The following is a 19,564-nucleotide window of genomic DNA, read 5'->3' on the forward strand; positions in this document are numbered from 1 at the left end:
TACTTAGTGACTTGCTTCTAACAAATAAAATGTGATGGAAGTGAGGTAACTTCTGAGACTAAGTCATAAAAGGCATTGTGCCTGACTTCTTGCTCTTCTTCCTGGATGACTCACTCTGTGAAAGCCAGCTGACATGTCACAAAGACATTCAAGCAGGACCAGGTGTGGTAGCTCACCCCTGTAATCCCAACACTTTGGGAGGCTGAGGCAGGAGGATTGCTTGAGGCCAGGAGTTTGAAACCAGGCTGACCAATATAACAAGACCCTGTCTCAAAAAAAAAAAAAACAATTAGCTGGGTATAGTGGCACACACCTGTGGTCTAGCTATTTGGGAGGCTGAGGTGGGAGGATCGCTTGTGCCCTGGAGGTGAAAGCTGCAGTGAACCATGATTGTACCACTGCACTCCAACTGCAACAGGGTTGCAGGATCCCACTGCCTCAAAAACAAAGCAAAAGAAAAACAAAACAAAATGAAACAAAAAACAAAAAGGACATTCAAGCAGCCTTATGAAGATGCCCATGTGGTGAGGGAGGAACTGAGGCTTTCTGTTAACATCCTTATGAGTGAGCCACTTGGAAGCAGACCCTTAAGCCCCAGTCAAGCCTTCAGATAAGTACAGCCCCATCTGACTTTTTTTTGGTAACAGAACTTTTAAGATACAATTCACATACCATACAATGCATCCATTTAAAGTATACAGTTCAATGTTTTTTAGTATATGCATAGTTGTGCAACCATCACCACTATCTAATTCCAGAACATTTTCATCATCCCAAAAAGAAATCTTGTAAGTCATTCTGCCTTCCTCTCACCCCCATCCCCTATAAACCACTAATCTACTTTATGTCTCCATAGAGTTGCATATTCTTTTTTTTTTTTTTTTGAGACGAAGTCTCGCTCTGTTGCCCAGGCTGGAGTGCAGTGGCCCAATCTTGGCTCACTGCAAGCTCTGCCTCCCGGGTTCTTGCCATTCTCCTGCCTCAGCCTCCTGTGTAGCTGGGACTACGGGTACCTGCCACCATGCCCAGTTATAGAGTTGCATATTCTATACATTTCATATCTAGAGAATCGTACAATGTGTGGTCTTTTCTGACTGACACTTTTCATTTACCATAATGTTTCCAAGGTTCATCTGTGTTGTAGCATCTATTTGTACTTCATTCCTTTTTATGACTGGATAAGATTCCATTGTATGGATATACCACATTTTGTTTATCCATTCATCAGCTGGTGGACGTTTGGGTTGCTTCCACTTTTTGGCTAATACAAATAATGCTACTATGAACACTCATGTACAAGTTTTTGGACATACTATTTTAATTTTTTTTTTTTTTTGAGATGGAGTCTTGCTCTGTCACCCAGGCTGGAGTGCAGTGGCATGATCTCAGCTCACTGCAACCTCCACCTCCCGAGTTCAAGCAATTCTCCTGCCTCATCCTCCTGAGTAGCTGGGATTACAGGCATGCGCCACCACACCTGATTAATTTTTGTATTTTTAGTAGAGATGGGGTTTCATCACATTGGCCAGGCTGGTCTTGAATTCCTGATCTCATGATTCGCCTGCCTCAGCCTCCCAAAGTGCTGAGATTACAGGCGTGAGCCACCACGCCTGGCCATGGACGTATGATTTTATTTCTCTTGGGTATATACCTAGCAGTGAAATTGCTGGGTCATATGCGAACTCTATATTTAACATTTTGAGGAACTGCCAGGCTGATTTTCAAAGTGACTGCACTATTTTACATTCTTAACTGCAGTGTATGAAAGTTCTGATTTCACCACATCCTTGCCAACATTAGTTATTGTCTGTCTTTGTAGCTGTCCTATTGTGAAGTGGTATCTCATTGTGATTTTGATTTGCATTTCCCTGATGACTAATGATATTGAGCATCTTTTCATGTGCTTATTGGCCATTTATATACATGTTGAGTATCCCTTATCTGAAATGTTTGGGACCAGAAGTGTTCAGATTTGGGGTTTTTTCAGATTTTGGATTATTTGCATTATACTTACCAGCTGGACATCTCTAATCTGAAATGCTCCAACAAGCATTTCTTTTGAGCATCATGTTAGCACTCAAAAACTTTTGGATTTTGGAGCATTTTGGATTTTGTATTTTTGGACTAGGGATGCTCGACCTGTATTTTCTTTGGAGAAATATGGCTGATGTCATTACTGTAACCTCATGCATTCTGAGCCAGAACTATTCAACTGAGCTACTCTTGAATTCCTAACCTTCAGAAACTGTGTGAGTTAATAAATGTTTGTTTGAGATGCTAAATTTTGTTGTTGTTTTTTTTTAAACACAGTAATAGGTAACTAACATAGAAACATTCTATTAAAATCAGGAACACATCATGGGTACCTACTATTAGTGCTACTAAAAGTCCCAGCCAATGCAATAACACAAGAAAAAAATACAAATTGTCAAGTTTGGAAAGGAAGAAAGAAAACTGTTATTATTTGCAGATTGATCTTCCACCTAAAAACTCCAGGTGTATCTAACACCTTTGGTGTAGGAAAGGCAGTATGGTAGGATGGAATAAGCCCAGGTCAGACCCAAATTTGAAACCTAGATTTTTTCTCACTTTCTGTGTGATCTCAGCCAAGTCCTTTTGCCTCTTTGGGCCTCATTGGTAAAGTGGAGATAATAACACTTATGCCATGAGGATTAATGTGAGTATAAGTAAAGTGCCTCAGTGACTGACACACAGTAGCCTTTGACAAATGAGATCTTCATTTAAGGAGGGCACTTGAGGGCAGAAGCCAGGCAAGACGGCAGTGTGACTGACCTGATATTCAGTTCACCAGGCTGTAGAATGTGGGCTCCTTCCATGTCCCCAGATGACTCCAGCCTGCTAGTGGGGTTCTAAGAAGCCCAGGAGATCCTTCCCTATACCCTGGGTTCAACCCCTGGCTCCACTTCTCCTCCTGGGCAGCCTTGGGCAAGTCAGTTACTTTGGCTGAATCCCTGTTATACACTCTACTGATTGGGATGCTTATGCCTACTTTTCTTTCTTCCCTGGAGTGCAGTGAAGATCAGAGTTGGGGAAGGAGCTCACTGAGGGGAATGCCTCATAGTAAGCCAGAAACTGTAGGGAAATCCAGTAGAAACAAGGGGCAGAATGGGCTGTGAGAGCTCTACCTAACTGGACAATGAAGCCCCAAAGGACCTTGGGGTATGGGATAGAATGATGCTGAGTGCAAGATTCACTCCCCTCCTGTTCCAACACCACGTGACATCCTACCATGTCCCAGTACTAGAGTTGTCAGATTAAAAAAAAAAAATGCCTAGTTAAATTTGAATTTCAGAAAACAATAAATAATTTTTATGTAAGTATATGCCCAAACATTGCAATTATTATTTTTTATTTTTATTTTTATTTTTTAGATGGAGTTTGCTCTGTCATCCAGGCTGGAGTGCAGTGGCACAATCTCGGCTCACTGCAATCTCCACCTCCTGGGTTTAAGCGATTCTCTTGCCTCAGCCTCCTGAGTAGCTTGGATTACAGGCTCCCGCCACCACGCCCAGCTAATTTTTGTATTTTTCTTAGAGATAGGGTTTCACCGTGTTGGCCAGGCTGGTCTTGAACTCCTGACCTCAAGTGATCTGCCTGCCTTGGCCTCCCAAAGTGCTGGGATTACAGGCATGAGCCACCGCGCCTGGCTGCAATTATTTTTTTAGTTATCTGAAATTCTAATTTAACTGCATATCCCGTGTTTTTGTTTACTATATCTGGTAACCCTGCCCAGCAGGAGTGAAGTGAAGACACCCAGGGACTCTTCACCTCATTTCACAATGGAGGCCCTAGGAGGAGATCAGATTTGTCCAAAGCTCTGTGACATATGTACTATTTTGTTCTACACAAGGCCCCTTGGCTGAGGTTTAATCCTGGGCTGTTTGTGTTGGCTCTAACTCAGAGAACTTAGCTCACATCCCTTCCTTCCCTCTTGGGGCTGGCCTGGGCCTTGGGGCCCTTGAGAGTCTCTGGGATTCTAACTCACAAGATAGAATGAAGAGGGTGGGTGGACAGGGAGCATTAAAGGAGGATCAAGAGGCTCAGCAGGAGATCTAACTACAGAATGTGGCTCCTGGTAGACTAATAATGCCACTTCTATTTCTACAGCCAAAGACTCAAGTTCTCAAGCAGTTTTTAATCTGTGAATTTGCCCTATGTCAATGGCAGAGGGGAAATGGAGCTAGGGCTAGTCTCTGAGCCTCCTGACACCCAGGGCTCTCCTTGCTGCTCTAGGGTCTGGAGAAGAGGGTTAGGAGAGAGGCCCTCTGATGCCCAGACCAGGGAAATGGAAAGAGGAAGGCTTGTGGAAAAGCAGGGTGGTTCCTGCCTGAAGCCCCTGGAGTTTGGTTCAGCCTCTGCTGTCACCTAGTGGACACCCCATGCCAGTGCCTCCTTGAGACTCCTGAACAGGGCTGTCTTTGCTCCTTTCTTGGTCGGTTGTGCCTGCTAGCCTAGTCCTTCTTGGCTCTGATTCGCTATATGATCCCGAACAAGCCCTTTTCTTCTCTGGTTCTCAATTTTATCTTTTGGAACAGTGGTTCTCCAAACGGTAGCAGGCCCAATCTTTCTAAAACACAAACATAGCCAGGTCTCTCCACTGTCTACATCTGTCTTCTGACCTCTCTGGCCCTCATGCTGAAGCCTGGTGGGCACTGCAGGATCTGAGACCAGCTGACCTCACCTACTCCCCACATCTCTGTTCTAACCACATGGAACTACATTCATATTCTCAATTAACACGCTTTCTAAGAGCCTTTGCACATGCTGTTCCCTTTGCCTAAAACACTTTTCCCCCTTCTTTACCTGGCTTGTTCTTACTCACCCTTCAGATGTTGGCTTAGCCATCCTGAAACCACCTTTGCAAAAATTATAACTGAGGAAATCATGACACTGAAAGAAATCAGACCTCACTGACTCCATCTTGGTTCTAACCTTTAAGCTGACCTTGTTCATTCCTGGGCGTAGGCCAAACTAACTTTGGGAAGGAATTCAGTTAATCATTTGACTCTGAAACAAAATTGGTAATAGCCCTTTTCCAAAAAGACCCCTTTCTTGCCTGGTGGGGACCAGTCTGTTTTTGCAAGACTAACAGATTAGCTACAAGATTAGAAATTACAGTTTAGGGTCATGCAGCTTCTGGCTCCAAGAGTCTGAACCTCCCCAAATTGCTCCTGGGGATAACATCAGTATTGTAAAATCTAAGATCAGTGCTTGAGGTATTTTGCAGACCCTGCACTGGATGGATCAGTTGACACTACCCAGACCGGTAATGTGGCTCAACCAGCTCTGCCATCCCACCCAGGAACAGAAGACAGAAAGAAAAACTCCCTTTGACCCCCTATAATTCCATCTCCAACCTGACCAATCAGCACTCCCCACTTCCCAAGCCCCTACAAATTATCTTTAAAAACTCTGATCTCCAAATGCTCTGGGAGACTGATTTGAGTAACAATAAAATTCGAGTCTCCCGCACAGCTGGCTATACGTGAATTACTCTTTCCCCATTCCAATTCCCGTCTTGATAAATCGGCTCTGTCTAGGCAGCAGGTAAGGTGAATTTGATGGGGGGTTACAATCCCATCCAGGAAGCCCCCGCCCCCACCCCCATCCCCAAGTCCTCACACCAGGATGGGCGAGCATACTTTAGGTCTCCACTGAGGACTGGTTGTGGTTTCAAGAGGGCACATGATTCTGGAAGAGGTAAAATGTCAGCCCAGGGAGCTGACGGGTAGCCATGGGCTCAGGGTTCAAAATAACCTGATTTCCCATCCCACTATGCCAAGGTTGGACGCTGCGTATGACTATCAACCAATGACTCCACCTCTCCAAACCTATTTTACAGATGAACAAATCAGACCATGTCTGCACCCACACTGGTCAACAGAATTCCAATGCTAGCCACAAATGTAATCTGAAATTTTCTAGCCATCGAGAACATAAAAGAAACAGGTGAAAGTAATTTTAATAAGACATTTTGTGAGCTAGACCTGGTGGCGCGCCCCTGGTGGCTGAGGCGGGAGGATCACTTTGAGCCCAGGACTTCAGGCTGCGGTGAGCTTTGATCAATCCTGCCACTGCACTCCAATCTGGATGACAGAGTGAGACCTGGTCTCAAAAAAAAAAGATTAATAATACACTTTATGTGATCCAATGTGTAAAATATTATTTCAATATGAAATCGCTATTTTTAAATTATTAACAAGCCATTTTACGCCCTTTTTTGGTACCAAGTTTTTGATATCCTGTGTGTATTTTATTTACACTTATTGTGCACTTCAATTTGGATTCCATCTCAAGCACTCAGCCACACGAGGCTAAAGACCACTGTTTTGGATAGCACAGCTCTACATGTAGCATTGGGGAAACAAGAATGATTCCCAGGTTTTTGGTCTGAATGTGGATGGACAAAGGATAAGGTAATTTCTTGGTATGGAGGAGGGTGAATAAATGTGGTACAAGGTTGGGGAGAGTCTGAGGGCCATTGTCCCTTTAAGTCTTCATTGCCCTAGGTTCTGGGAAAGTTTCTAGACACCTGTATGGGAGCTGTGTAGACCTTGGTTTGTGTAGACCCTGGTGGCCTGGTGCTAGTGCCTGGGCCTCCTCCTTGAGGCCTGAGAAGGGGTCGCGATGTCACTCTCACTTCTCTCCCAGACCCCACAGTCCTAGGCTCTGCTCTTTCATGCTGTCAAGGTGTAGGCATTCCCTCTACCAAAAATTTAGCAAAAAAGAAAAGTCAACTTAATTTTGAATTTCAGATAAACAACATGTAATTTTTTTTTTTTTTTTTTGAGACAAGATCTTGCTTTGTTGCCCAGACTGAAGTGCAGTGGCACAATCATGGCTCACTGCAGCCTTGAATTCCTGGGCTCAAGTGATCCTCCCACTTTAGCCTCCTGAGTAACTGGGACTATAGGTGTGCACCACCATGCCTGGCTAATGTTTAAAACTTTTAGTAGAGATGGGGTCTATGTGGCCCAAGCTGGTCTCAAACTCCTGGCTTCAAGCAATCCTCCTGCCTCGGCTTCCCAAAGTGTTGGGATTACAAGCATAAGCCACCGCACCCACCATAATAATTTTTTTTTTTTTTTTGAGATGGAGTCTTGCTCTGTTGCCCAGACTGGAGTGCAGTGGTGCAATCTCCGCTCACTGCAAGCTCCGCCTCCCAGGTTCACGCCATTCTCCTGCCTCAGCCTCTCAAGTAGCTGGGATTACAGGCGCCCACCACCACACCTGGCTAATTTTTTTGTATTTTTAGTAGAGACGGGGTTTCACCGTGTTAGCCAGGATGGTCTCAATCTCCTGACCTCGTGATCCGCCCGTCTTGGCCTCCCAAAGTGCTGGGATTACAGGCGTGAGCCACTGCGCCCAGCCCCAGCATAATAATTTTTAAATGTAAGTATGTCCCAGGTGATATTTGGGACATATTTATATTTTTAAAAATTTGATGTTTATGTTAACTTCAAATTTAATTGGGCATATCCTGTATTTTATCGGGCAACCCTACTTCTAGTTCATCCTTCTGGACTTGGAAGCACTGAATCTGGCTCTATTTTCTTGTTATGTGACCTTGGTGACATTTCCTCACCTCTCTGAACTTCAGCTTCCTCCTCTGTAAAGTGGCCACAAATACTTCTTTCCTCAATGAACTGTCAAAAGGACTCACTGAGAAAAGTATGAGAAAATGACCTCCAGGAGTTTGAGACCAGCCTGACCAACATGGTGAAACCCCGTCTGCTGCAGGAAGTCAGGGACCCCAAACAGAGGGACCGGCTGAAGCCATGACAGAAGAACGTGGATTGTGAAGATTTTATGGACATTTATTAGTTCCCCAAATTAATACTTTTGTAATTTCTTTTCTTTTTGAGACGGAGTCTCGCCCTGTCGCCCAGGCTGGAGTGCAGTGGCGTAATCTCAGCTCACTGCAAGCTCCGCCTCCCGGGTTCACGCCATTCTCCTGCCTCAGCCTCTCCGAGTAGCTGGGACTACAGGCACCCGCCACCACGCCCGACTAATTTTTTTGTATTTTTAGTAGAGACGGGGTTTCACTGTGGTCTCGATCTCCTGACCTCATGATCCGCCCACCTTGGCCTCCCAAAGTGCTGGGATTACAAGCGTGAGCAACCGCGCCCGGCCTGTTTTGTTTTTTTGAGACAGAGTTTCACTCTTGTCACCCAGGCTGGAGTGCAGTGGCGTGATCTCGGCTCTCTGCAACCTCCACCTACCCAGTTCAAGTGATTCTCCTACCTCAGCTTCCCAAGTAGCTGGGATTGCAGGCACCCGTCACCATGCCCAGCTAATTTTTGTATTTTTAGTAGAGACAGGGTTTCACCATGTTAGCCGGGCTGGTCTCAAACTCCTGACCTCAGGTGATCCACCCACCTCAGCCTCCCAAAGTGCTGGGATTACAGGCATGAGCCACCGCACCCGGCCTAATTTACCCACTCTTCAACCTTCCTGGTCCCCCAAACTCATGGCTCCTCCTGAGGTTCTACAGTGACCTCCTATTTGTGTTGTGTTCCTAATCTCCATCCCTTCCCTCTGCCCTCTGGAGAGGGTCTAAATGCCTCTGCATGGTCTTCCACTCCCACCCATCCCACCCACTACCCCAAGCCCTTCCTTCCTTGCCAGCCTATCACTCCTTCCATCCCTTCACAGACCCAACTCTCTGTGCCAGGGTGGTGAAGCAACATTTCAACAGGAGCAGGTTTTGAGGGCGGATTCCAATTTTGGGCCTGATTCTTACCAGCTGTGTGGCCTTGGGCATGTTGCTTAACTTCTCTGGTCCTCTAGCTTCTCATCTGTAATGAGACTTCTTTCACGATCCTGGGGTGAAGGTTAAATTGCATAAAGCCCTTAGCGCAGTATGCAGCACATTATAAACATTCAATAAATATTAGCTACTGTTATTATTATTATTAGAGGAGTAAGGGCAAAGAAGGGGAGGGGCGGGGGACTTGGGAGCAAGCAGAGGAAGAAATCAGAAAATTTATATTTTTAAAATTATTTCCCACCGGAATGAATATTTTTTTATTCAGCACAATGTTGTAGGTGTCAAATAATATTAAATCTATGCTGGGTTCTGGCAGGATAAATGCCAACATCACCAACAGGGCTTCCAGGGACTATAAGTGCCTTAGTGTGCTAAAGCAGAGAAGATATTACTTGATATATTTTTGAAGCTGAAGTGCTTCCAAGTTTGGTAGTTCCAATTCTGCTACTTCTTGGGAACGTTTTTAATAACAAGAACATGAAGAAATAAACAATGCTGGTTCCCTAATGTTAAAGTTTCAGGAACGTGGTTATTGCTTTCCAGAAAATACCATGAGAATGACCTCATTTCCGACTAAGGAAAAGTTGAACTCTCTCCATTTTTTCCACCTTATGAACCCAACAAAAAGAGCAAAGAGGAATATAATCAGTGAGTTTATCTTAATGAAAGCTGATGGCTTCAATATCTTTTTTTCCCACAGTTTAATTGCTTTAGGCATTTATTATTAGGTATGATTAATGCAGAAAAAAGGGACAAAAAGCTCACAAACACTACACAATTTCACAAGATGCATTGCAGGGGGAAAAGTGACTGAGATGGATCAGCAATATCCTAGGGTCTTGGTGGATGCATTCCTGGTGGAGAGGGTCTCATTCCTGGAGGGGGCATGTCTATTGGCATCCCTCCAGCAAGGGGAAGTCCAATTGGTGGGCCCATGGGTGGTTTCATACCGGGTGGAGGAAACATAATGCCTAGAGGTGGGGCTGTTCTGCCAACAGGTGGGGGTGGAGTCCCTGGTCCTAGTGGGTACTGTGTTGGGGCTCCAGTAATGCTCTTCTCTGTGGAGTCATTACCTGCTGGGATAGTCCCCCAACTCCTGGGACAGGGCCTGCTAATCCAGCAGGAGCCTGGGGAATTGGTACAACAGCTGATACTCCTCTACCAGCTGCCCTAACAATGCCAGGGCCTCCTGCAGCTCCAGCAAGTGGTACCCGAGCAATGCCAGTATATTTTGGGGGTAGCCCCTCCACAGTCATGGATACCAAGTTCTCCCCATGCAGCAACACCAGGCCCCAAAAGTGCTTTTCTTCGAGCTCTGGTTGCTTCACGTTCTTGGGCTTGATCTTTCTGAACTCATCACAATCACAGAGGATCAAATTCACATGCTTGTCAAACGCCTTAAAGGTGCCAAAGAAGATTGTGCCTTCCTGTAGGATGCATTTCATTCTATAGTCAATGTGCTGCTGCAGCCTTGCTACTTGTGCCCACAGTCGTGATTGCTGCTTCACCAAATCCCGTGTCCACAGTTAAAACTTCGTGCTTCTTAAGACCTGGGGCTATAGATAAAGGCTATAGATAAAGGTATGGTGCAGGTTCTCCTAGAAACAATGCAAGCTGAGGGGGCAACGTGGTGGCTCACACCTGTAATCCCAACACTTTGGGAGGCTGAGGAGGGCAGATCACCTGAAGTCAGGAGTTCGAGACCAGCCTGGCCAACATGGTGAAATCCAATCTCTACTAAAAATACAAAAATTAGCTGGGTGGTAGTGGCATGCACCTGTAATCCCAGCTACTCAGGAGGCTGAGGCAGGAGAATCGCTTGAGCTAGGGAGGCGGAGGTTGAGGTGAGTTGAGATGGCATCACTGTACTCCAGTCTGAGTGACAGAGTGAGGTGCTGTCTCAAAAATATATATATAATTTTTTAAAAGTATATTGAAAGCATTGGGTGAGGTGGCCCATGCCTGTAATCCCAACACTTTGGGAGGCCAAACTGGGAGGATCCCTTGAGGCCAGGAGTTTGAGACCAGCCTGGGCAACAGTGGGACCCTGTCTCTACGGAAAAATAAAAAATATTAGCTGGGTGTGGTGTGTGCCTGTAGTCACAGTTATTCAGGAGACTGAGGTGGGACGATCACTTGAGCCCAGGAGTTGAAGGCTGCAGTGAGTTAGGATGGCGTGCCACCGCACTCCAGTCTGGGCCACAGGCTGAGACCATGTTTTTTTAAAAATAAAAAATAGATAATGGATCGATTGATAGAGAAAGCTCACTCTGTGCTGAACCTGTTCCAAGTATCCTCATAACAACTTTTTGAGGTAGGAAGAAATTGGAACATACCTGTGGTTAAACAAGTTGAGTTTATCACTTGTTATGGGGTAAGGGTGAGAGGACATGAATCACGAGAAACAATAGGGCAGCTGGGCTTGGTGGCTCACATCTGTAATCCCGGCACTGTAGAAGCCCAAGGTGGGAGGATCACCTTAGGTCAGGAGTTCGAGACCAGCCTGGCCAACATGGTGAAACCCCGTCCCTACTAAAAATACAAAAATTAGCCAGGCGTGATGGTGGGCGCCTGTAATCCCAGCTACTTGGGAGGCTGAGGCAGAAGAATCACTTGAACCCAGGAGGCAGAGGCTGCAGTGAGCCGAGATCGCACCACTGCACTCCAGCCTGAGTGATAGAGTGATACTCTGTCTCAAAAACAAACAAACAAACAAAGGGGCATCTCAGTAACAAAGTGTTACAAAGGAAACATAGGATTTGGGCTTGCATTAGGTGATTTGGAGGAGGGTTTAAGTAAATGGGGTTTTCTGGATTGGATGCTGCCTATGAGTGAGTACCTTGATAAACATTATTTAGAAGGAGGGAAGAGTAGACCGAGGCTAAATCTATAATCTCTATATGAGCCAGAATAGGGAAATGTTTGGCCATTTTTGTAGTTTAAACAACGCTCATGTTTTGTCTGGGTTCAGACATGATTCGAGTGGTTTTGTTATTGTCTTGATCCATCATGGTCACATAGTGGCCTTGTTTGATGTTGATGTTCTGTGAAGTTTTTATGTTCAATAAGAGAACACATCAAGGTCTATGTGTGAGTGCCAGACCATCTCCTGGATATCAGGGGCTGTTTTTCTCTTAGAGTTTGGTTTCAAATCCAGGTTTGTGTGACTGGAAACATCCTCTGTATTACTGCTTGATCACAGGAACTCGCGAAGGTGGCTGGCAGACTAGGAATTTCATCTATGAGTTTATTTCATCTACTATTTTTTATTTTCTTTCTGAGACGGAGTTTCACTCTTGTTGCCCAGGCTGGAGTGCAATGGCACGATCTTGGCTCACTATAACCTCTGTCTCCTGGGTTCAAGCAATTCTCCAGCCTCAGCCTCCCAAGTAGCTGGGATTAAAGGTGCCCGCCACCACGCCTGGCTAATTTTTGTATTTGTAGTATAGATGGATTTCACCATGTTGGCCAGGCTGGTCTCGAATTCCTGACCTCAGGTGATCCGCCTGCCTCGACCTCCCAAAGTGCTGGTATTACAGGCGTGAGCCACCACACCAGCTTTTATCTACTATGTTCACCTCCTACTCAGGTCCAATCCCTAACAGTTCCTGGGATAACTGTAGGCACTTAATAAATGCTTGTTGAATGAATGAAGATGGCTGTCAAGAACTCCAATGACTGCTTGAGTGCAAATCACAAGCTCCATCACCTGTCAGTATGTGATTTGATACAATATGTATTAACAGCTAATCCACAATCCATATTCAAATTTCATTACTTGTCCCAATATTGTCCATTACAACTATTCCACCACCACCACCACCCCAGTCCAGGGTCCTATTTAGAATCACACACCACATTTTGTTGTCATGCTTCTTTAGTCTCCTTTAAACTGGAACAGTTCCTCAGCTTTTCTCTGTTTTTCATGACAATGAGTTATTTTGTAGAGAGTGTCCTTCATTTGGGGTTCTCTAGCACTTCCTCATGAGATGTGCACGGTGCACTTTTGACAGAAATACCACAGATGTGTTCTCACTGCATTTTATTAGGAGACCCTTGATCTGACCCATTAACTAGTGGTGTTAACTTTGATCACTTTGATCTGTTTGTTCTGCTAGGTTACACCTCTGTAACATCACCATTTTCCCTTTGTAATCAATAGGTAATTTATGGGAGACACTTTTACTGTTGTAAACATCCCGTTTCTCTAGTTTTACCACACATTATTGATTTCCTAATTCCACCATGTTTATTAGTTCGCATTCTACTAAAAGGAAGACTTTCCCTTCACCCATTAATATGCTCACTTCTTTATGTTTGTAAAGACTCATGGATTACTATTTTATTCAATTAGTTATACTCTTATTACTATCACTCCATATTTTGATTCTGAAATTGCCCTGACTTGGCCAGTAGGATCTCCTTAAAGACAGCTCCTGTGTTCTTTGACACGTTCCCATGATTCTTATTACCATCATCCTTGTATTCTGGTGTAACAAGATGTTTCAAGTTTATCTAGTACTTTCCGGAATGAGTTGGTTCTTTCTCTCTCTCTCTCTCTCTCTCTCTCGACGGAGTCTCACTCTGTCGCCCAGGCTAGAGTGCAGTGGTGCGATCTCAGCTCACTGCAACCTCCGCCTCCCGGGTTCAAGCGATTCTCCTGCCTCAGCCTCCCGAGTAGCTGGGATTACAGGTGTGCGCCACCACGACCGGCTACTTTTTGTATTTTTAGTACAGAGGGGTTTCACCATTTTGGCCAGGCTGGTCTCGAACTCCTGACCTCAAGTGATCCATCCGCCGCGGCCTCCCAAAGTGCTGGGATTACAGGTGGGAGCCACCGCGCCCGGCCAGAGTCAGTTTTTTTCCTTTAGGAGCCCCAAACCCAAGCTCTTTGAAAAGCTACCAAAGAGCTCCAAGGTTCCTCCGCTTCCTGCCCACAGGCGGAACCTTAGAGCTTCGGACACGGAGATTAATCTCTTCCGGTTGGGGCCGGAAGTCCCTCCGAGAGGGGCGGCTCCGCGTCATGTGACTGGAGTCCGCGTAGGAGGGGTAGGTCGTACGCAACAGATTGACGCGGTATTAGTATTGGCCGTTTAGCCGAAAAACTGATTGACTGGGCTGGCGTTAACTGCGCGGAGGCAGGTATGCGAGGGGTTGGGGTTGGGGCGGGGGCCGCCAAAGTTTAGGGACGGGGGCGGGAGACCCGGGTCCGCCTTCCCAGGACACACGGGCTTCAACATCTGAGCACAGGGGGCCCAGAGACAGCAAGACCGGTCGTGTCTGTCCCCGAAAAGAGGACGAGCTGGCGTTGTGGTTCTGCGTCCCATGATTACAGATTGGGGAAACTGAGGCCTTGAGAAAGAGAAGGGCTCCCACAAGCTCTCCTTTCGAGGCATGGGCACTGATTCCCATTCTATCCCCCGTGCGAGACCGCCTCTATCATCTGGGAGTGCATTTCACGAGTTTGCCCTGAGTGGAGAAGCAGAGGCCGGGGAGCGCGGTGAACAGAGTTGGGCTGAGAGTAAGAGACCTGGATTCGAGACTTCGCCACCGACAGACAATTGTGCGTTCTGGGCCAAATCTCTTCCCTGTGCTGGGCCTCAGTTTCCTCGTGTCTAAAACAGGGCAGTGTTTTTCAAAATATGGTTCTTGCACCATCTGCTTTGAAATTCTCTGAGATGCCGGCTTTACAGTGCGGGACTCAATTCAGACTTCTGGTTTAGAATCTGAACTTACGCCTAGGGGAGGCCTGTATATACTGATGTTTGAAGCTCATTGATTTTAAGTGCTTTCCTGCTGTGAGCACTAGATATCCATTCTTCGCTTTGAGGCAGCTGGTGCCAGTTCAGGAACTTTGAAAGAACTGGAATGGTTAGCTCAGTAGAGAGTACTGGAAGGGAATTAACTTTTTAAAAATTGAAAATACTGTTAAGGCAAAGAGGGCTTCCACTTCATCTTTAGGCTAGAGGAGGCAGAACTAGGACTAACAGGTGAATTCTACAGGAAGACAAGATTTTTGCTTAATAGAAGAACTTAAATGGAAAAATCGTAAGAGGTGACCACCGATGGAGTGAATGGATTGCCTCCGTGCCTCCTTTCGAGGGAGGTATATGAGTATTAGATGAAGGTCCCTTCCAACTTGAAAGTCTTGATTCTAAGGAGTTTTTCTGCATCTTTCTGGTGCTGACTCTGCTCTCAAGGCAAATGTGACTTTTTTCTTCTCTTTTCTTGACACTTCCGTCACTTTAGCCTACATCTCCTGTAAATGAGTCCAATGCATCTGACCTTACATAATCTCTTCCTGGTTGTCCTGTGCACCATCCTTCTTTTCAAGGACTTTGGAATGACCCAATATCTGATAGAGGCACCTTAAATGTTTGTTGAATGAATAAGTAAACTGGGTCCCACCCCATGGGTTAGTAGCTTTTTTCTAAGAACAACTTGGAAATGCCTCTGAAGATTTTATGTTTGACCAGGAGAAGCCAGTGAACTCTGAATCACAAAATTGAGGACTCTCAGTTGAAAGGACCCCTTGAGGTTGTTCAGACCAGCCTTCTTTTCCCTGGAACATAATCCCTGCTTGAATCCTCTCTTCAGCAATATGTGTATAGATGTGAGAGAATTTTTGCAGTCTGTTGGCTAGCTTTCCATGCATCGTATAAAAACAGTCCTCTAATAGACTTGACTTGCCAGTTCGCACACATGACAAGTTCCAGCTATTTTTTTTTTTTTTTTTTTTGAGTGTTTAGTAGAGATAGGGTTTCACTATGTTGGCCAGGCTGGTCTTGAATTCCTGACCTCAAGTGATCTGCCTGCCTCAGCCTCCCAAAGTGCTGGGATTTCAGGTTTAAGCCACTGTGCCTGGCTTCTAGCATATCTTTAGTTTTCTAATCAAACATTATTATGTCCTTATTTTGTGCATTACAAAGCTCTGCCTAAATCACTTTTTCAACACCTGCTAGAATGCTTAGGAATGTTTATATTGTCTTAGGGAGCAGAGGCTCCATATTACGACCCAGTTCTGCTGACTTGCTCCCCCGCCGCCACAAAAAAAAGTTAGGCTTGAGCCAAAACTTCCTGCCAGTTATCGACTTGTGTTTCCCAAGATTAAAAAATAAAAAAGTTGTGAAATGCTTATTCAGATGTTATCCAGGTACTGGGTAAAATGATCTTAATTTGTTGGAGTTTTTAGAACTTCTCGATAAGTTTCCTTTTAAAGAAATGTCTGAATTGACATTCTCATAAGTATGTTCTTCAGGCCACTGGTCTGAAGAAATGGCTCTGAAAAAAGGATTTGATGCTAATAATAAGTTTGAGAAAGCCACATACCGTTATTCTTTCTTGGAGCTTCTCAATGTGTAATACCACACTAAAAGCACTGAGAGGTCCTGCAATAAGGAAATGTGCTTTATAAGCCAAGATAATAACTTGTTTCATTTGTTTAATCTACTTGATGTAAAATCTTTTTTTTTTTTAATTGAAGCACACATTAGCAAATTCTGACCTAGAGTGGGGATCTGCATACTATATATAGGCTGTGAACCAAACCTGGACCTACTGCTTGGTTATATGGTCTGTGAGCTAAGAGTGCTTTTTACATTTTTCTTTTTTTTTTTTTTTTTAGGCGGAGTCTCACTCTGTCGCCCAGGCTGGAATGCAGTGGCTCCATCTTGGCTCACTGCAAGCTCCGCCTCCTGGGTTCATGCCATTCTCCTGCCTCAGCCTCCCTAGTAGCTGAGACTACAGGCACCCACCCCGCTGCCTGGCTAATTTTTTGTATTTTTAGTAGAGATGGGGTTTCACTGTGTTAGCCAGGATGGTCTTGATCTCCTGACCTCGTGATCTGCCCGCCTTGGCCTCCCAAGGTGCTGGGATTACAGGCGTGAGCCACCACGTCTGGCCTGCTTTTTACATTTTTATATGATGGGAAATAAAAGAAGAATAATATTACATAGGTGACAATTACAGGAAAATAAAATTTCAGTGTTCATTTCAGTCACACCCATTTATTTATATTCATATATATTTACATATTGTCTTTGGGTGCTTTAATGCTACTCAGTGGAGTTGATTACTTGCCATAAAAACCATATGGTCCACAGAGTCTAAATTTTTGTTTTTTTTTTTTTTTGAGACGGAGTCTCCCTCTGTCGCCCAGGCTGGAGTGCAGTGGCGCAATCTTGGCTCACTGCAAGCTCCGCCTCCCGGGTTCACGCCATTCTCCTGCCTCAGCCTCTCCGAGTAGCTGGGACTACAGGTGCCCGCCACCACGCCCGGCTAATTTTTTGTATTTTTAGTAGAGACAGGGTTTCACCATGGTCTCGATCTCCTGACCTGATGATCCGCCCGCCTCGGCCTCCCAAAGTGCTGGGATTACAAGCGTGAGCCACTGCACCCGGCCTAAAGTATTTACTCTATGGCCCTTTACGGAAAAAAATTGCCAATTCCTGACCTGCATCGTGTACATTTTTTTTTTTTTTTTTTTTTGAGACAGTTACTCGCTCTGTTGCCCAGGCTGGAGTGCAGTGGCACGAACGTAGCCTACTACAGCCTTGACCTCCTGGGCTGAAGCCATCTTCCCACCTCAGCCGCCCGAGTAGTTGGGACTACAGGCACACACCACCACACCCAGCTAACTTTTACGTTTTTTGTAGAGATGAGGTCTCACTATGTTGCCCAGGCTGGTCTCAAATCCCTAAGCTCAAACGATTCTCCTGCCTCAGCCTCTCAAAGTGCTAGGATTAAAGGTATGAGCCACCACTCCCAGCCATGTATTGTTTTTTAACTTTTTATTTTATTTTATTATTTATTTATTTATTTATTTATTTTTTTTTTTTTTGAGACAGAGTCTCGCTCTGTCGCCCAGGCTGGAGTGCAGTGGCGCAATGTCGGCTCACTGCAAGCTCCGCCTCCTGGGTTCCTGCCATTCTCCTGCCTTAGCCTCTCCGAGTAGCTGGGACTACAGGCGCCCGCCACCACGCCCGGCTACTTTTTTGTATTTTTAGTAGAGACGGGGTTTCACCGTGGTCTCGATCTCCTCACCTCGTGATCCGCCCGCCTCGGCCTCCCAAAGTGCTGGGATTACAAGCGTGAGCCACCGCGCCCGGCCTATTTATTTATTTGAAACGGAGTATCGCTCTGTCGTCCAGGCTGGAGTGCAGTGGCGCAATCTCAGCTCACTGTAACCTCCACCTCCCAGGTTCAAGGGATTCTCCTGCCTCAGCCTCCTGAGTAACTGGGACTACAGGTGCACGCCACCTCGCCTGGCTAATTTTTGTATTTTTAGTGGAGACGGGGTTTCACCATGTTGGCCAGGATGGTCTCAATCTCCTGACCTCAAGTGATCCACCCGCCTCAGCCTCCCAAAGTGCAGGGATTACAGGCTTGAGCCACTATGCCTGGCCCCTTATTATTATTATTTTTTTTTAGATGGAGTTTCACTCTTGTTGCCCAGGCTAGAGTGCACTGGGACAATCTCAGCTCACTGCAACCTCTGCCTCCCAGGTTCAAGTGATTCTCCTGCCCCAGCCTCCGAAGTAGCTGGGATTACAGGCGTGCGCCACCACACTTTGGCCAATTTTTGTATTTTTAGTAGAGATGGGTTTCACCGTGTTGGCCAGGCTGGTCCTGAACTCCTGACCTCAGGTGATCCACCCGCCTTGGCATCCCAAAGTGCTGGGATTACAGCCGTGAGCCACTGCACCTGGCCTTTTTATTTTGAAATAATTTTAACCTTACACTAAACTTGCAAAAATAATCCACAAACTCTGTATATCTGTCATCTGACTTCACCTAATGTCAAAACTGTACATAACTATATCAAAATTATCCAAACAAGAAATTTAACATGAATACAATATTACTAGCTAATCTAGAGACTTTATTCAAATTTTGCCGTTTGTCCCACTATGTCCTTTTTCTGTTCCAGGACCCAATCCTGGATCCTACATCACATTCGGTTGTCAAGTCTCCCTGGTCTCATCAGATATCTGGAACAGTTCCTCATCATCTTTTTTTTTTTTTTTTTTTTTTTTTGAGATGGAATCTCACCCTGTCACCCAGGCTGGAATACAGTGGCACGATCTCAGCTAACTGCAACCCCCCCTCCCGGGTTCAAGCGATTCTCCTGCCTCAGCCTCCTGAATGGCTGCAATTACAGGCGTGTGCCACCATGCCCAGCTGTTTTTTGTATTTTTAGTAGAGATGGGGTTTCACCATGTTGGGCAGGCTGGTCTTGAACTCCCAACCTCAGGTGATCCACCTGCCTCGGCCTCCCAAAGTTCTGGGATTATAGGTGTGCCACCACACCTGGCCTGCATTTGCACTAAAATTTATTTTTTTTTTAAATTATTTGTTTGTTTGTTTGTTTTCGAGATGGAATTTCACTCTTATTGCCCAGGCTGGAGTGCAGTGGCACAATCTTGGCTCACCGCAACATCTACCTCCTGGGTTCAAGCAATTCTCCTACCTCAGCCTCCCAAGTAGCTAGGATTACAGGCATGCACTACCACGCCCGGCTAATTTTGTATTTTTTTTTTTTTTTTAGTAGAGACGGGGTTGCTCTATGTTGGTCAAGCTGGTCTGGAACTCCCGGCCTCAGGTCATCTGTCCGCCTCAGCCTCCCAAAGTGCTGGGATTACAGGTGTGAGCCACTGCCTGGCCATTTGCACTAAAATTTATGAGGGTTCCAGTTTCTCCGCATCCACAACACTTGTTATTGCCCACTAAAAAAATTATATCTCTCCTAGTGGGTGGGTGTGAAGTGATATCTCA

General features: G+C 45.5%; 1 protein-coding gene and 1 pseudogene across 3 annotated transcripts in view; one reads left to right on the forward strand and one right to left on the reverse strand.

Moving 5' to 3' along the window:
• Positions 1-9,622: 9,622 nt before the first annotated feature.
• Positions 9,623-13,816, reverse strand: LOC116459218 (small nuclear ribonucleoprotein-associated protein N-like; annotated as a pseudogene).
• RNF185 (ring finger protein 185) overlaps positions 13,812-19,564 on the forward strand; it is a 44,724-nt gene continuing 38,971 nt past the window's right edge. For 2 of the 3 annotated variants that reach the window (XR_004245407.2, XM_032138849.2), the window contains exon 1: positions 13,812-13,933. The gene's annotated coding sequence lies outside the window, so the exon portion shown is untranslated. The remainder of the gene's footprint in view (positions 13,934-19,564) is intronic. The other variant, XM_058431294.1, reaches the window with a different exon arrangement.

Source organism: Hylobates moloch, unplaced genomic scaffold (assembly GCF_009828535.3).
Source record: "Hylobates moloch isolate HMO894 unplaced genomic scaffold, HMol_V3 SCAFFOLD_19, whole genome shotgun sequence".
NCBI classification, from domain to species: domain Eukaryota; kingdom Metazoa; phylum Chordata; class Mammalia; order Primates; family Hylobatidae; genus Hylobates; species Hylobates moloch.